The sequence below is a fragment of the Lepisma saccharinum genome, chromosome 19, assembly GCF_977018435.1.
Source record: "Lepisma saccharinum chromosome 19, izLepSacc3.1, whole genome shotgun sequence".
Taxonomy (NCBI): Eukaryota; Metazoa; Arthropoda; class Insecta; order Zygentoma; family Lepismatidae; genus Lepisma; species Lepisma saccharinum.
In genome coordinates, this window is record NC_139247.1 from 57,922,076 (window position 1) to 57,938,284 (window position 16,209).

Genomic DNA, 16,209 nt, shown 5'->3' on the forward strand with positions numbered 1-16,209 from the left:
GTTTCATCTCGTCTGGATACCATTGGCCGCCGTGGCCGTGGTTGCCACATGGCGCTACGACGATAGGGGTCCCAGGTTCGAATCCTGGCCTGGGAATGAATGTGTCAGGTCATCAATTTCATCATATCATCACTCATCCTCATCTTCGCAAATTAGTCAAAAGTAGCAAAAAAAAGGCAAATAAAATAACGCTAGTCAATCAATTGAAACCAGTGGCGGCGATTGAATCCCAAAACCGGGGAGCAATGTGCCAAAACTGGGGGCAAAGATAAGATTTAGCATAGTGCGGGGTAAAAGTGGCGAAACGTGGGAGGGCAACTCCCCCTCGCCCCCCAAATCGCCGCCACTGATCGAAACAATTGGTGATTTCACAATAAATTATACTCTAGTCGCCGGTAAATATAAAGAAGCACCCTAGCTGAAACTAGAACTTTAGATAAGGGTGGGTCAGTGCCCCTCCCCCTCCAAGCGCAATGGTCAAGAGGTGCCCTCTATTGATCGGGAAACAGGGTCCTTGCGGTTCATCAGCAATGAAAATATTAGCTTGCAAAACAAACAGGGAACGGTGTCCAGGTGGAAATTTTGAGAATAGCACCCCCTTCTCGACCAAGCGATGAAAACGTAGAAGAGTTGTGGGGGTGGGGGAGTATTGAAAGATAAATGTCCTGTCATAACCACACCGTCAAATCGATCAAGAAGTTTCCAACCTGTCCACGCATATTATTTGCTTCACGTCTCTAAACGTAGGAGGCACATAATATTTCCTGTTCGTTTTTCTCTTCTTTTATCATTTCGCTTCAGGTGCACGCACGGGGGGGGCCAGAGGGGCGAGCGGAAAAGAAAAGAATTTCTCTCGGTTACCCTGAAACAAGGGCGGGTCGCGCTTGGAGCTTTCGGGAATGTTCGGGTGCCTCCGTCAATCCTCGTGGCAGCCCGGCCCAACCCAACTCGAGCCTGTCCCGCAGTAAGTCCGCGACCGCTGTTCTGTGTAGTGATAGGGTTCTGCCCCCCGAACACCTCGTCTCCAATATAACGTTCGAGCAAAACTTTCTGAAAACGTTCGAAAACTTTTTTTTTCTTTAAGAAGTGATAAAAGATAAGTGAATGTGATCTGTGCGCTCGAAACTTCCCACGAAAGTTTGGCGAAAAGGATCGCCTTTACTTTTTTCTAACGCACAAGATAAGTTGTTTTTTTTTTATTACTGTCCCAATTCCCGATATCGTTTCATAACAATTTGGGGAATCTCCCGCTCAAAGCCCCAGTGATCTATTGTGAATTTTTTATAGTGAATATAATATTATAGTGCATCGGACATTTACATGAAATGTCAGTCCACTTTATCCGATCTACGGGAAGAGCATTTTAAGAATCAAGAGAAAAATACATCATGAAATCAAACTATAGCTGGTAAGTACATAACAAATTATTCTACACAACTATTTAATTCTATATACAATACTAAACCATTAAGTTTATCTGATTTTTTTAAAAATAATATCGCGAGATATTGATATAATTTACATATTGTCTTAAGAAAATCAGGAATAAGTTTCAGTGATGACTTTATTGATCCTTATTCTGATAATTTGTTACTAATTTCTTATAAATAATTGCTGAGAACATTCAACAACACATTTACCGCCTAATGTTTACAGCTAGGCACACCAGTGCCATATGTTGTGAATCCTATAATTTTGAGAAAATTGCGGACGGAATATATTACAGCTTTTGACTGTCATTTGCGTTGCATTAAGAGATTATAATAAGAAAAATAATAAGGGCGTGATAACTAGACACTATATATGACCGATTTTTTAAATATTAATGAGTTAAATCATTCTGACCAATGTCATTGAGAACATATTATGCAATCATTGTCACGAGAAACTGCCAGAAGATGGCACTACTTTATTCTTAATGCTAAATCTATTTTTCACATTATTCTGTAAACGATAGAGAGAATTAGTTAAAAGGGAATTTAGAAAGCTTGTTTTTCGTGAGATGACGGGTTTAAGTACCGACCAAACGTTTTTTCTAAGAACTTGTATTGTATTTTGTGACATTTCATGCAAATTATAAGATGACTTCTTTAAAGAAGAATGTCGAAATTTTATTCGAATCGTAAAAAAAAAATAGTCCATCTTCCATCTGATGTCCTCATCTCCGCAATTATTTAAAAAATGATAGAAAAGCGATGTTAAATAAACATCAATCAAATGAATTAATAACACAGCTATATGCACAAACACAATGCGCATATCATCTACCTGCTAATGACATAACAGAATAATAACGCATCGAAATCTCAATTTCTATAAGTAACAGTAAAACGTTGGGAGAGACAGTTGAAATAAGATGCAAGCATTAACTTGAGAGATTAGGAGAATTAAAACCTACCTCGAAACCAATATGAAAATTTTATTTTCTCATCACATGTACGCATTTGGGGATGCTGGAGGAAAAGATTCACCGATTCTCAACCTCAGCAGTTACTTGTTAGCGATTGGTATCATTACGTGGCTGTATGCGCCAGAGGATTGCCTCAACTATTTCGGACAAACCTTTTAAAAAGGTCTTAGGGCCGAAAGGCGTTTGCATGTCACAATGCGCGAGTCGACACTTATCTTGTTATTTACGTCGTGGTGTGTATCTAACGCATTTTACTTCATTCTTTAATACAATGGCGAGTGATTAAGAAGGCACAGGCAGCATCAATGCTCGGTCGCTAAGTCACAGATTCGGCACCAAGGTTCCGGGTTCGAGTCTCAGCATGTGAGCAGTTCCGTCCTGTTGTCACAAATCCATACGGTCGGAAATAAGTTAAAAGTGACAGAAGAGCAACACAATGAGAGAAATAAGGAAGGGAAAAAGACCTAAATATTCAAGTATGACTCATAACCACACGGAGTAAGACCAGGTGCCAACCCAATCGAATGGGACAGTGGAGTTTGGTTCAACCTTTCTTCGTCAACAATTCCTTCCCTGGGACCAAAATCATACGTTAGGATAATCGCGACGGTGAGGATGAATTGATGGAACTAATTACGAATCAACCACAAGGTGATTCGATTGATTTACTATATTACTTCGCTCTTCTGCGGCTAATCGCGAAGATGTGTATGAATGGGTGAAGTGAATGAAAGGACAATCACAAGCACACAATGAGAGCACAAAACACAGTACTGTACTGACTGTCAGTCTTGATGCCAGAGTGACGTAAGTCTACGAGAATGCAGTCCGTCCAGAACACACCACGTGTAAGAGGAGTTTGGCATTGGGTTTTTTGCAGCAAGGGCACGCATTCCAGCCCGATTCACGCTAAGGATTTAGTTTCGCGGGGTTCGTTTTCAAATCAATAATTGAGAGCTGATGATGAACATGAATTTTCAAGATTTATTACCAGTAATAAAATTTTCACATTGACTATGTTCAGAAAAATCATATGAGTTATTGAGTGGCGAAACTAGACAACTAATGTATCTGGAATAAGGGTGTGGTCGGATTGGGAAGGAGCATTTGAGATATAGAACAGTAACTAGCAGGAAATTATAGCCTAGTTTCTTCTCCGAGCGTTTTTGTTCGTTGGTGTCTGTTTGTTGGAGTTGGTGTTTTAAGTCCACTTTGTGCCCAGTAAGGCTAATCGGGACTGGACCTGCAGTTTAAAGTAGAATCTGAACCACTATGTGCCTCCACCCGATGTCGTATCCGGGACCCTTTGATTACAAGTCAACGGCGCTACCACTGCGGTATCGTTGGTTTTATAGCTATATTCCATACTTTTAAAAAAGCACTGAAGTTAATAAAAATAATAATTACAATCACAGTTTTCAAAATTCCACATACAAGATCAGCATACCTCACACTTCATCTAAGATTGCAATCTACAGGTTTGTCAATAACTTTTTTATGAAATTACAAAATTGCACAATACACTAAAATTGACGTCGTGGTCTTAACATAAGGAAAGTATTTCGTTTTAAACTTAGTATTTTATTTATCCAGCTACTCAATTATACGTAAGCGTAACAAGAGGTCAGAGTATGATGCTGTTCACATCATCTTCATGTAAGCTCTATGGTTTTCATTGTACTGGGGAAATCTGCATTTACTTCCATCTGACGCAAAATACTACAGAACATGAAGCATCTTAATTCCAAGCATTTTAAATACCACTACAGATAGATTCTAATATTTATTTTAAATCAAAGTAAATATAGTATCACTGGTTCAAACTAGGTGGACAGGCAAGTTCTTGATAAAATGACGACAAAATCAGCTGCCGCTCCCCCTCAAAGTCAGGAAATCTTTGCTTCTTACATTTACTTAAGTGACCAAGTAAAACTTCAAATAAAGTAAATCAATTAGTCAGATAAATTAACGAAAGAAAATCTTCGTAATGGGCCAAACGTTCACCCAAAACATGCACATTTTTGCATTACCGGTGGGTATGCTGATGACTCAAACACTCACAAAGGGTTCGGTCCGTAACGAAGTTCCCTTGCATGCGCACCTTCATAAATTTCCATCTAATCAAAATTCATTCTTATCGTAGCGGTCTGACAAAACTGGCACAAGATGGAAGCAAAACAACAAGTGTAAGAACACACTGCACTACTGTCTTCCCGAAAACAAAATTTCCCCACCACTAACTCCTTCAATTTTTATAATTTATTTTGTACAGAAGACAAAGCAAAGTTTTAAGAATGTGATGCAAGAGGGCATGAATCTATATGAAGTCCTGAAAAACATACAAAAAGTAGTTAAGTTATTGTAACCTACCTTCATAGAAAATCACAAAATTTTCGAAGATAATTGTTGTAGTAATACATATGTTTCTTTAAAAAAATCATATTGTGTGTACCCATAGCAATTTTTAATATTATTCCAGTTCTTTTCGGTTATCTAATTCCACAATCCACGTGGAGTACACTATCAAACATGCTAATTGAGACTGGACCTACAGTTTAAAGTAAGATCGACACAATTGTGTAATGTGCCAGCACAGGGTTCGAACTCGGGACACCGTCATTAGAATGCTTGAGCGTTACCACTATGCTATACGGAATGAACTATCAATTTTTAACTATTTCGGCTAGATAAAAATTTATAACACCATTAAGCCTTGTTTCCATGATATGAAAAACTCAATATGCTGACCAAGGCAGTAATTTATTTTATTATAAAACATAAACTAAACGTAACGTTTCAACCTTCTAGCAAGGTCTTCTTCAGACTCTGTACCAAGTACAAATGTAACAAGGTACAAAAACAGGACGATATATATACACAAACATTGCTCCTCTCTAGACTATTAGAAAGTTGTTCTGGAATAATCTAGCAGGTGGCTTTCCCTTGTGAACTGTACTTTCACCTAAAAGGCTAAACATATTTACTTCCATCTAGAATGTGGTTGGACTCTTTATCTCACGCTCTTCTTCCTTCTTCTCTCCTCTTTCTCTCATTTCTCTCTTTCTATTGTCCTGTTTTTGTACCTTGTTACATTTGTACTTGGTGCAGAGTTTGATGAAGACCTTGCTAGAAGGTTGAAACGTTACGTTTAGTTTTTGTTTCATAGTAAAATAAATTACTGCCTTGGTCAGCATGTTGAGTTTTTCATAGATAAACATGTATTGGTGACTTTGTAGGTCTTTGGAAAGACTACTCTAAGTCAGCATTATTCACATTGAATGTTTGTGTTGCTGTTCTTCATATTAACTGTCCACGTCAAAGATAACATGTTATGTGACAATCCGCTTTGAAGAGGAAGAAACAAGATTCCTATTGTACGTAGAGCAATGGTAATTGGACAGTCCTGGAACAATGACGCCCCTGGTGAGGTAATTATAGTTCCAACTTGTTTATAGTCACAGAAACAACATGAGATGTCGCGATTATCAAACACAAACATTCCGATGGAGCTGTGAAACCAACAAAGCGTAACTCTCTCGGGGAATTCTCAGAAACGAATGAAAAATTCGAGTATCCTGCATTGCAGCTATTTACAACGAACAATTGAAAGATTACACCGCAGTGATGAAAGAAACTAATTCAGGGGTAGTCAAGCTTCTGAAAGGTTCCAATATATCAACGAGTCAGGTCAACAAACTAACATTATTATTCTAGTATTTTTTTTACTTTTAACCACTGTTATTTAAAAGAGATTTACCAACGTTAACATTATTATCTATCTACTATAACCATATGCAAGGTGTACGAGTAAAGAGAAAGAAATGTTTAGTTAGTTTGCCACCAGATGGCTTTGCTAAAAATACGGGAGGTCGGAGGAAAGCAAGCCTCGTGTGGGAATTTCACTTCCCACTGATTAGGAGACGTTAAAGCTCGTTGAGTTCTCTTTGAGTGTTGAATGGGGTCATCTCTTAATGGAACAAAGTACAGGGAGTAGTTGTTTTGTAGTGGTTTAGTATTTTAAGTTTTTATGTAGAGATTTTTAGTTAAAGCACTGCACACTTTGTTCTATTCAGAGATGGGTCTTTTGGGGGGAAATTAATATTAAAATGAAATTACTATAATCTCTTTTTGGTTAAATAACGTGTAAGGAAGTCTAAATTATGTTAAGATTTAATTGGATAATTTAATTGTTTCTCTATTATTTATTGTATTTATATTGAGGGTTTATACTCTTATAATCATTATTTATGTTGTCTCAAGCTCTTCAGGCATTTTGTTGTTAAATAAACCTCTATACTATCAAGCCTTTTATGTATAATTTCCAAACCTACAATGTTACGGCTTAAGCTTTCCACTGCCATTTCTTTATATTTCTTCTAGGTTAATGTACCGACTTCAGTTGCAAGCCTTGTGTCCTAATGAAGGGCAATATTTCTTAGTGAATAATTGTAAAGGAAGTACAATAAGAAGCTGGTCGTATTACTAACACGTGGCTCGATGTCATCAGAATAAGTCCTTGAAAGGATTGGTAAATAAACCGAGAATTGTACCAGCACCTAGATAGAGAAGCGATTAGGTCAGACACGTAGCCAGGGGGAAGGCTCTGGGAGCTGAAGCCCCCTCCCCCCCCCGCCCGAAATCCTACAAATATTAAATTTATATAGTGTATAGTGGTAATTAATTGTACTTCCTTGACAGGATTAAGCATCTTGAATTATAAATTGAAATATAGTGATAAATTCATCTTAAGGCTTCTACCACACCAATTGTTGTGCCTTCTTATGCCGACTGCTGACAGGGAATGACCCCCCCCCCCCCAACCGAAATAAAAATCTGTCTACGCGGGCTTGGATTAGATAGTTAAACTATCCAACCGATATATGAAAATATAGTGAAATATCTGAAAAGAAAAGTTTAACGAAACCGTAACGGGCCGTTGTAATTTCTGACGATTATATGTCGGCCGATTTTTTATCATGTTACAGCATAGATTCATGTTTTAAAATGCCATAATTTCAGCTAATGGTACTGAACATGTCTGACTATTTTGGAACTGCAATATATACCACACTGTTATAATTTACCGTAATATTTACGGTATTCTACCGTAAAAAGTACAGTACACGTGTTATTTTGCAAATATGGAACGCGACTATATTTGATCAAAATTTGAGTGCACAATAAATGTGTTTTTGAAAATTCAAACACTAGCACTGCATTAATTAGGAGAACTATAAAAGGGCGTTAATGCTTCAGAAACGGTCTTGGGCATTACCATTTAACCGTAATTTTTCCAATCAACTTTCTACTCGTACAGTGTTTGCCAGTAAATGATCAAGAAACACTTAACAGTGCTTTAAGTATTTGTTAATTCTGCTAAACAAAGAGTATATGTATGAGAAATTTTATTGGAAAACATTATTGGAAGGCTTTCGAGGCCTGTCAATTTGCCATTCGCGCTTTACATTCTTGCACAAGAGATGGAGCTTATGAATTGTTTTCAAAGTTCTTAATTTAGATGCTGCAAATGTTAATGTATCTTAAATAGCTCGTATTACTAAAAGAAGCAGTTAAATTTTCTACAGAATATGAAGATGACTAATATATATGTTGCCCAAAATGCTATACCAATTCACGGAAATATTAAACTTCAATACAGCACGCGTTGAAACTGTGATTAACAAGGAAACATTATTTATATAATGAAATAAATGTGTAATGAGTTCATGATGATTTTAAAGTTTTCTTCTGGTTGTTGCGACTATTATGACAGCGAACAATTTTGGTCAACTCAAAATCCCCACTTAATAGTTTCAGGTGGGAGAATTACTATACATTTAACTGTCCTTCGGAGGAAACAAAGCGAAACACCTCCTGTTGCATTCAAACTTTGACAAGTTAATATTATCTACTATAATTATACAAGTGTTTATCATACAGATTCACAATAAAATAAACATTTGAGGGATGCCAATTTGATTTTCCGGTACTACTTTCGTATAGGTGTGACACCTATAAATCATTCATTTCGCACTTTTTTACATTGCTAACGTACTATTCTGTATTGCGGAACATTTCTTTAGGTGAAATAATGAATTTCTAACGAAAATAATGTCTATTTCTTACATTTACGAGTACTTACTGTTATTCGTTATTTCGATTCTGTAACACACATTATGGCGATAGCGTACTGGTTTATCGCGCGTTGTGTGAGTGTTTTGTCGATTTATGCAGTGTTGCAATCTTGTTCACCGAAAAATACCTACTTTCGTACCTGGATTTGAAATTATGCTAATACCTCGCAAGCCATTGACGTTAGCCTCACAACCATTGACGTTAGCCCCACAAACCATTCACGTTAGCCCCACAAACCATTGACGTTATCGCCACAAACCATTTTCCGTAAGGTTAGGTTAGGTTAGGTTAGGCAAGTATAGTTTAATAAAATTTTAAAAAAATACTCAACACGTCATGTTGTAGTGAAAACACGGCGAGGTTTGAAACACTGACTACGGGGTTTACGTCATCTAACACACGGAACATTGCCCTCTCGTGCAGAAAGCAAATGGCGGCAGCAGCAACAGCGTGTCGGACAGAGATTTGCGCAGAAAACAACATGCATTCGCATTAAAATGGATCAAAACTACATTCACGAACTTTCACAACGCTACAGAAAATGATTTGCGTTAGTACTTTCTCCTGTAAAAAGTAAGAAATCCGTCACCCCTATATGAAAGTGTTACCATATTTCTCTTAACATTTTCTTATTTATTGTTGCTTTTACGCCACTTTTGGCATCGCGATGATGAATGTATCTGATAATTAGATGGAATCTAATGATTGATTTAATTGTTGGTTTAAGTCCACTTTACGCACAGAAAGGCTAATCGGGACTGAACCTACAGTTTAAAGTGGAATCCGAACCACTATGTGCCTTCACTGGATCCATGATTACAAGGCGACGACGCTAGCTACCACTGCGACATCGAGGAGGCCAGGAATCTGATGAACACACACGCCAAGGCCGAGATTCAAATAGGAGACCGGAGGAAGGATCGAAAGCGAACGGCTTAAAGTTCAAGAGCAGCGAACCGGAAATCTTTAATGTCAATTACTATTTTGAATAACGTGTAAAAAGTTTAAATTATTGTATTTTTAAATACTTCCTCCCATCATATTATTATGAAGTACCCTGCTAAAAAGTGGTCACAAATTCTGACCCTATTAAAAAACAATACAATTTCTTGTACTCTACCTCACCAAGTTTCTGTAGACGTGCGGACGGTAGGGCAAGGGGGGAGCAGTTGCCCCTCATAATACTCTCCCTTAGAAATTTAGTGCAGAGAAAACTTATTACAGTTAATATTATTATCTTCAAAAAATATGGTATTTTCGTCGCCTTGTAATCAAAGGGTCCCGGATTCGATACCCGGTGGAGGCACATGGGACAGTGGTTCTGATTCCACTTTAAACCGTAGGACCAGTCTCGATTAGCCTTTCTGTGCATAAAGTGGACTTAAAACATCAACTCAAACCCAAACCCAAACTCTATATACGTCACGGAAGCTGGAATTCATCTATAAGAGTGATTTTTCGGTTGGTTCGGACCAGTGATGTGCCGTAGACTATAAGTTTACGTCTACATGCGTTGTCTACACGTAATCTACCCATACATTGCATTGATTGTAGTTTACATAGACTACGTAGACAATCTAAAGTGCATTAAAATTAATTTTCAAGCCTTTTATGAAAGGAAAGTGACATTTTTAACTGTATTGGTTCTTAACGAAATAAAAAGAATTCTATTTGCAACAAAATTTCTCTTCTCTTCTATTATCAACTATGGAGGAATATAAATAGTATACAAAAAACAACAACAGATGGCAGTCGTGAGGCAAGAGTGGTCTTTTCCCCATAAAACACTAGAATATTTCCTATAATAGGTTTCTTCCTAGATGAAAAATTGTTCGAATTTGGAAGCAAGAGTATGAAAAGTTCTCCTCACACATCAGCAACTGATACGCAGTATAATTTTGTTTTACTTCCACGACGTCCTTTGCCAAGTTATTACCTTTCGCCATGTTGTTTACATAGATTACGTAATCTACGTGTATAAAATAGTCTACGTGTAGAATGTAGACTATCGTTGTTTACGCGTAGACTCACGTCACTGGTTCGGACGCACACTATATACGTCCGTATTTAGTAACCATCAATTCGATAGAACAACGAGTGAGATGGAATGAGTTTTTTTTCTTTCTCGGACTGAGCTTTCATGAAGGCTTTTGCCCCCCTTAATCAGAGGGTCTACGCCTGCCTATGCTAGTTCCACGCTTAGGACTCCTTGCACAATATGGTTACAATTTTCTAGAATATTTTGAGACTGACAACATGTAATGTACTGTTACCAGTGACCGAACAATTTACAATATTTTACCGTAAAAATTTGACAGTTTGCCTGTAAATTTACACAAAAAAAATGACACGATTGTATTTTATATAAATGTGAATATTTTATCATGCACAAAGATATAGTGTCCTCGTAAAAGAGGCAGTTAATAATAAAAATTATACAAGAATCATCAGATGACTGAAAAGTAAGTAATGATCTTTTAAACCAACAAATAGTAATATAACAACTACGTCTGATGAAAAACTGTAACATGTCAACCCTAAATTATCATAAATATATTTTTAATTACACAGATATACCCATTAAACTTAATTGTTCTTTTCATATTTCACAGACTAGATTGATGCACCAGAACACATGTCAATCTGAAATTTGATCTTTGCAGATTTCTCCAGTCTCACATCAGATTCTTGCAGAGTTTGCCATTCTCATATGAAATCCTTGCCGATTTCTCCATTCTTCACACAAAATCGAAATCCTTGCAGATTTCGCCACTCTCATTCTCTTTAGTTATTCTCGCATTAAATGATATTACATTTATTCTCACATTTATAGTGGTAATGTGTGGCGAAAGGTCACACCCGTGATACGCATATGCCTACACGAAAATCTGCAAATACGTGACTGGTAAAGTGTTACAATTGTTAGAGAATGGGAGGAATGAGTCGAAATATAAAGGTTAGAAGGACAGGGTAATATTTTTCGCAAAACCAGGGAAAACGCGGAGTCGAGTTGCAGAAAAGAGGGGAAGCCGAGGGAGGGTAAAGCATCTAGAAAATCCTCGAAGTTGCGGACGACTCACGGAGCGTCGGATTTCAATGCCTCGAATATTTTCCTAAAGCCTGATGTATCGCAGTTTCTGAGTCCGAAAATAAAACTCTAAAAATGACTAACTCCTGCAAAGCCAAATTTCTTGGAAACGTCGCATTCAACGAGCATGTACGACCCTCTCCATATCACTGTTTGTACACAGGCATCAAAATTGCAATACCTTCCCAAGCTGGTTTGTTTCATCTGGAAGCAATGTCATTGAGGAACTTTCCAGTTGAAATTTCTGTTCCAACTTTAGTCCAAACGTTCGCTACCATAAATAGAAAAAAAATCCTTGTGATGAATAAACATATCATGCTAGATTAAATTTCTGCAGTTTACGAGTTGCGAGAGGATTGAGCGATTATGAAATCATAGTAAAGCGAACTTTGTTGCTAATACCGACAAAACTTGCTCAAGTCGCATCTGTAAAAGTGAAATCTGACTGTAAAAGAACGTGTAAAATTAAAATGAAACTGTAAACGTAAAATAGAACTGCAAAGGTAAAAGAGAACTGTGCAATTAAACTGAAACTGGAAAAGTAAAGTAGAACCACAAAAGTAAAAGAGAACTGTACAATTAAATTGAAACTGTAAAAGTAAAATAGAACTGCAGAGGTAAAACAGAACTGTACAATTAAAGTCAAACTGTAAAAGTAAAATAAAACTGCAAAAGTAAAACAAAACTGTGCAATTAAACTGAAACTGGAAAAGTAAAATAGAACCAAAAAAGTAAAAGACAACTGTACAATTAAATTGAAACTGTAAAAGTAAAATAGAACTGCAGAGGTAAAACAGAACTGTACAATTAAAGTGAAACTGTAAAAGTAAAATAGAACTGCAAAAGTAAAACAGAACTGTGCATATAAGGTGAAACTGTAAAAGTAAAATAAAACTGCAAAAGTAAAAGAGAACTGTACAATTAAATTAAAACTATAAAAGTAAAATAGAACTGCAGAGGTGAAACAGAACTGTACAATTAAAGTGAAACTGTAAAAGTAAAATAGAACTGCAAAGGTAAAACAGAACTTTGCATATAAGGTGAAACTGTAAAAGTAAAATAAAACTGCAAAAGTAAAAGAGAACTGTACAATTAAATTGAAACTATAAAAGTAAAATAGAACTGCAGAGGTGAAACAGAACTGTACAATTAAAGTGAAACTGTAAAAGTAAAATAAAACTCCAAAAGTAAAAGAGAACTGTACAATTAAAGTGAAACTGTAATAGTAAAATAGAACTGCAAAAGTAAAACAGAACTGTGCAATTAAGCTGAAACTGTAAAAGTAAAATAGAACTGCAAAAGTAAAACAGAACTGTACAATTAAAGTGAAACTGTAAATGTAAAATAGAACTCCAAAAGCGAAACAGAACTGTACAATTAAACTGAAACTGTATAAGTAAAATAGAACTGCAGAGGTAAAACAGAACTGTACAATTAATGTGAAACTGTAAAACTAAAATAGAACTGCAGAGTTAAAATTGAACAATAAAAGCAAAACGGAAGTGAAAAAGCTAAAGTGCAAATGTAGAAATAAACAGAACTGTATAAGTCAGTGTAAAAATGAAGTGAAATTGAAAAACTGAAATAGAACTGTAAAAGTAAATCGGAACTGTAAAATTAAAATGTAAGAGTAAAAGTGAAGTAGGAGTGTAAAAGTAAAAAGAAACAGTATAGTGAAATAAAACTGTAAGAGTAATATAACTAGTTAGAGTGCACGGAGATCGAAACAATAAGTATCCAGGGCCGACCTCCGTGGCGGTGTGGTCAGCACAGCGCGCTACGATGGCAAGGGTCCTGGGTTCGAATCTCGACCTGGGCATTGGTGTTCTTTGTGAGCATCCCTTCATCAGTTTCATAATATCATCACTCACTCTTACCGTAACGGTTAGCCAAGAGTGGCATAAAAGCTATGCTAAATATTGAAAATCAAATCGAATATATATCCAGAGAGAAACTGTAAACTTTTCTGGATATTATAACCCTCTGCCCACAAATGCATTGAATGTTCTGGTAACATTGAAACTGATGTCATGCCTGGATTTGATTGGCTGTTATGCTCAGAGCCGCCAGGAGGAAAGGAGAACGTTTGTCTTGAGGCAACGGTCACTGGGGAAAGAGCAGTGTAGCTCTGACTGTAAACGTGTATGGTAAGTGTGGCGATATGATGGGGAATTTACGTAGTGTGGTTCCTTTAAAATTCTATAGTTTATTTGTTCATTTCTTTACCCTATATTAGGTTTTTGTTATTCTAACTTCTAATTAAATTAATATTAGTTTGGGTATTGAGGAACCTATTCTTAGAATTCTCGGTCGTATGGCCGCATTCACTATGCACGCATTGACCCCTAATTACTTGTCAATTTAAGTTGTAGAATATAAATTTAAGTTGCATATCATACAGTTGTGTGATTAAGGATATATTAAGAAAGGGAATTTATTTACTTTTTGATTGTTACAATTCTATAAAAGTACTTTGCACTGTTAAAATAAAAAGGAAAAGATCTAAGTTTCTGGTTTTGAATTCGTAACTAATTTCCTAGAATAATGGACTCTGTTAACAGCTTGCTTTCACTGTGCCTCTGCATGGTAGATCCTGCTTTATGCAGTTCAGGTTGAGCGTGTTGAATATGAGTAAATGGGCCTTTTTTACAGCTTAGTTGCACTATATCGCTATTTAAACGAATGACTTGCGATACAATGAATTATATTAAGAGAGAATACAGGGTGATTCAAAATACACTGACATTTTTTAATTGGTTTATGCAACCATCACAATCAACCTATTTGAGCGTGAGTTGAACGTGCTGATAGTGTGTTTCAGTTTTCCTTTCAGCTTGAAGTTCATTGTCGTACCACCAGGAGGTCAGCGATGACTGCATCTACACATTGAGAAACCACTGTGTGTCGTAGTTCTTAAATGAACACCTCTGTTGTTCTGTAACCGCGTCCAACAAAATGTTCAGCGTTTACTGCGTGCGAACGGCGGAACGTGGAGAAATTTAATCGATTCCAGCATGCCCCTCCTGTAATTGTGATTTGTTAATGAAGCAGTTACACAATCTCGAAACCGCTGATTACAGTACACGCGACCGGCATGCAAAGACTAGCAAAGAGCCTTCGATAAAGCTTGCTACAGCCACTGGCGAATCTTTCATAAAGGACGTGGAAGGAGAAAAATCCAAAGTAGCACGCGCAGTGTAACTCTACAAATTTGATAAGCGAAGACAAGAAAATGCTTTCAAAGAAAGAATGAAGTTGTGAGATCTTTCGCTACTTCCTGTTATGTGTAAGAGCAAGATGCGTGCATGGAACAGGATGTGTGAACCTTACTGCGGCCTGTATGGTAATATCTTCTCGTTAGGGGAAAAGACGTTCGAGCTGCTGTTATGGCGCACATTGTGCGATTTTATGTTGGCTGTGGTTGGACGGAAACTGACGGTCAACATTTTCTACGGTAGTGTTTGGAAGATACTACTTACGTGTAACAAGTAACATTTACCTTTTTTGGAATTCTGATAAAGAGAAATAACGCTATCAAGAATTAATTTACGACAATTAAATTGTTAAATTGCACATTTCTAACGTGGGGGAAGATCAAATGTTGCCAACTCTCTTAGCTTCCTTGCTTTAGGCGAATCTTCAAATCTTTAGCATCCAGAGAAGATTCATATTTGCACATTAAATTTACAATATTCACGCTTTATTTACGTCGTATTATGTTTTTGGTGATGCATGAAGAATTGTGTACCAAGGACACAAAACAAATTTATGTCTTCATATATTTGTGTAATCTTTTGGAAAAAAATCTAGCAGAAAGTAACTTACTGTTACCTTTTAAACCAACTCAGCTTAAAATGTAACTTTCCAAACACTGTTTTACAGGATATACACGACATTTTAACTGGGGTGTCGTCTCATGCAAGAAAATACATTAAAATTTGATCCAAATACAATAAAAAGCATTCCAATTCGTCTCTTGATACATCTTTAGGTGTTATTTTCAGCCAATGCATTAAAAATACATCGTAACAAAGGTTTCGATCAAGGATGAAGAAGGAGCAAACAATTACACGCGCGGTTGTAACAATTGATGTTTTCGAAGTGCATACATTACACTTGATGCGCGGTATCTTCCAGTTAGAACCGGGAAAATAAACTTCACTGCCTGTCTCGGAGTAAAGTAGGAAGTCGAAATAATTATGGTTCGAAACCCAGTCTACACTGAATGGCTCCTTTAAAGCGAGGAGTGATTATAACGTCGCTAGCTTCAACACTCCTCCCTGGAACTGCAAACATGTAGTCTTAGTGAAGCACTTGCTCGCCGTGAAAATTTCAACACCCTCCGAGGGAAATGTACACAAGAGGATTTAAAGATGAGTAGAGAGACACAGAGCGAGAGAGACTAAAAATAGAGCCTAGCGTGGGTGGACTTCTCATGCAAATCTCGAAACCCATTTCAGTGTAACACTAAGACGAGGATTAAAACCGTTGTGGGTGTCGGAAGAGGGAATCGTGAAGAGTTCTGAACCAACCAGGCCGTTTGTTCTCTGCCAAGAAGCACGTCAAACCATTAACG

General features: G+C 36.9%; 1 protein-coding gene across 1 annotated transcript in view; it reads left to right on the forward strand.

Moving 5' to 3' along the window:
• Nucleotides 1-984: 984 nt before the first annotated feature.
• The window catches only part of LOC146003166 (uncharacterized), a 379,420-nt gene continuing 364,195 nt past the window's right edge, over nucleotides 985-16,209 (forward strand). The window contains exon 1 of the mRNA XM_083141352.1: nucleotides 985-1,408. The gene's annotated coding sequence lies outside the window, so the exon portion shown is untranslated. The remainder of the gene's footprint in view (nucleotides 1,409-16,209) is intronic.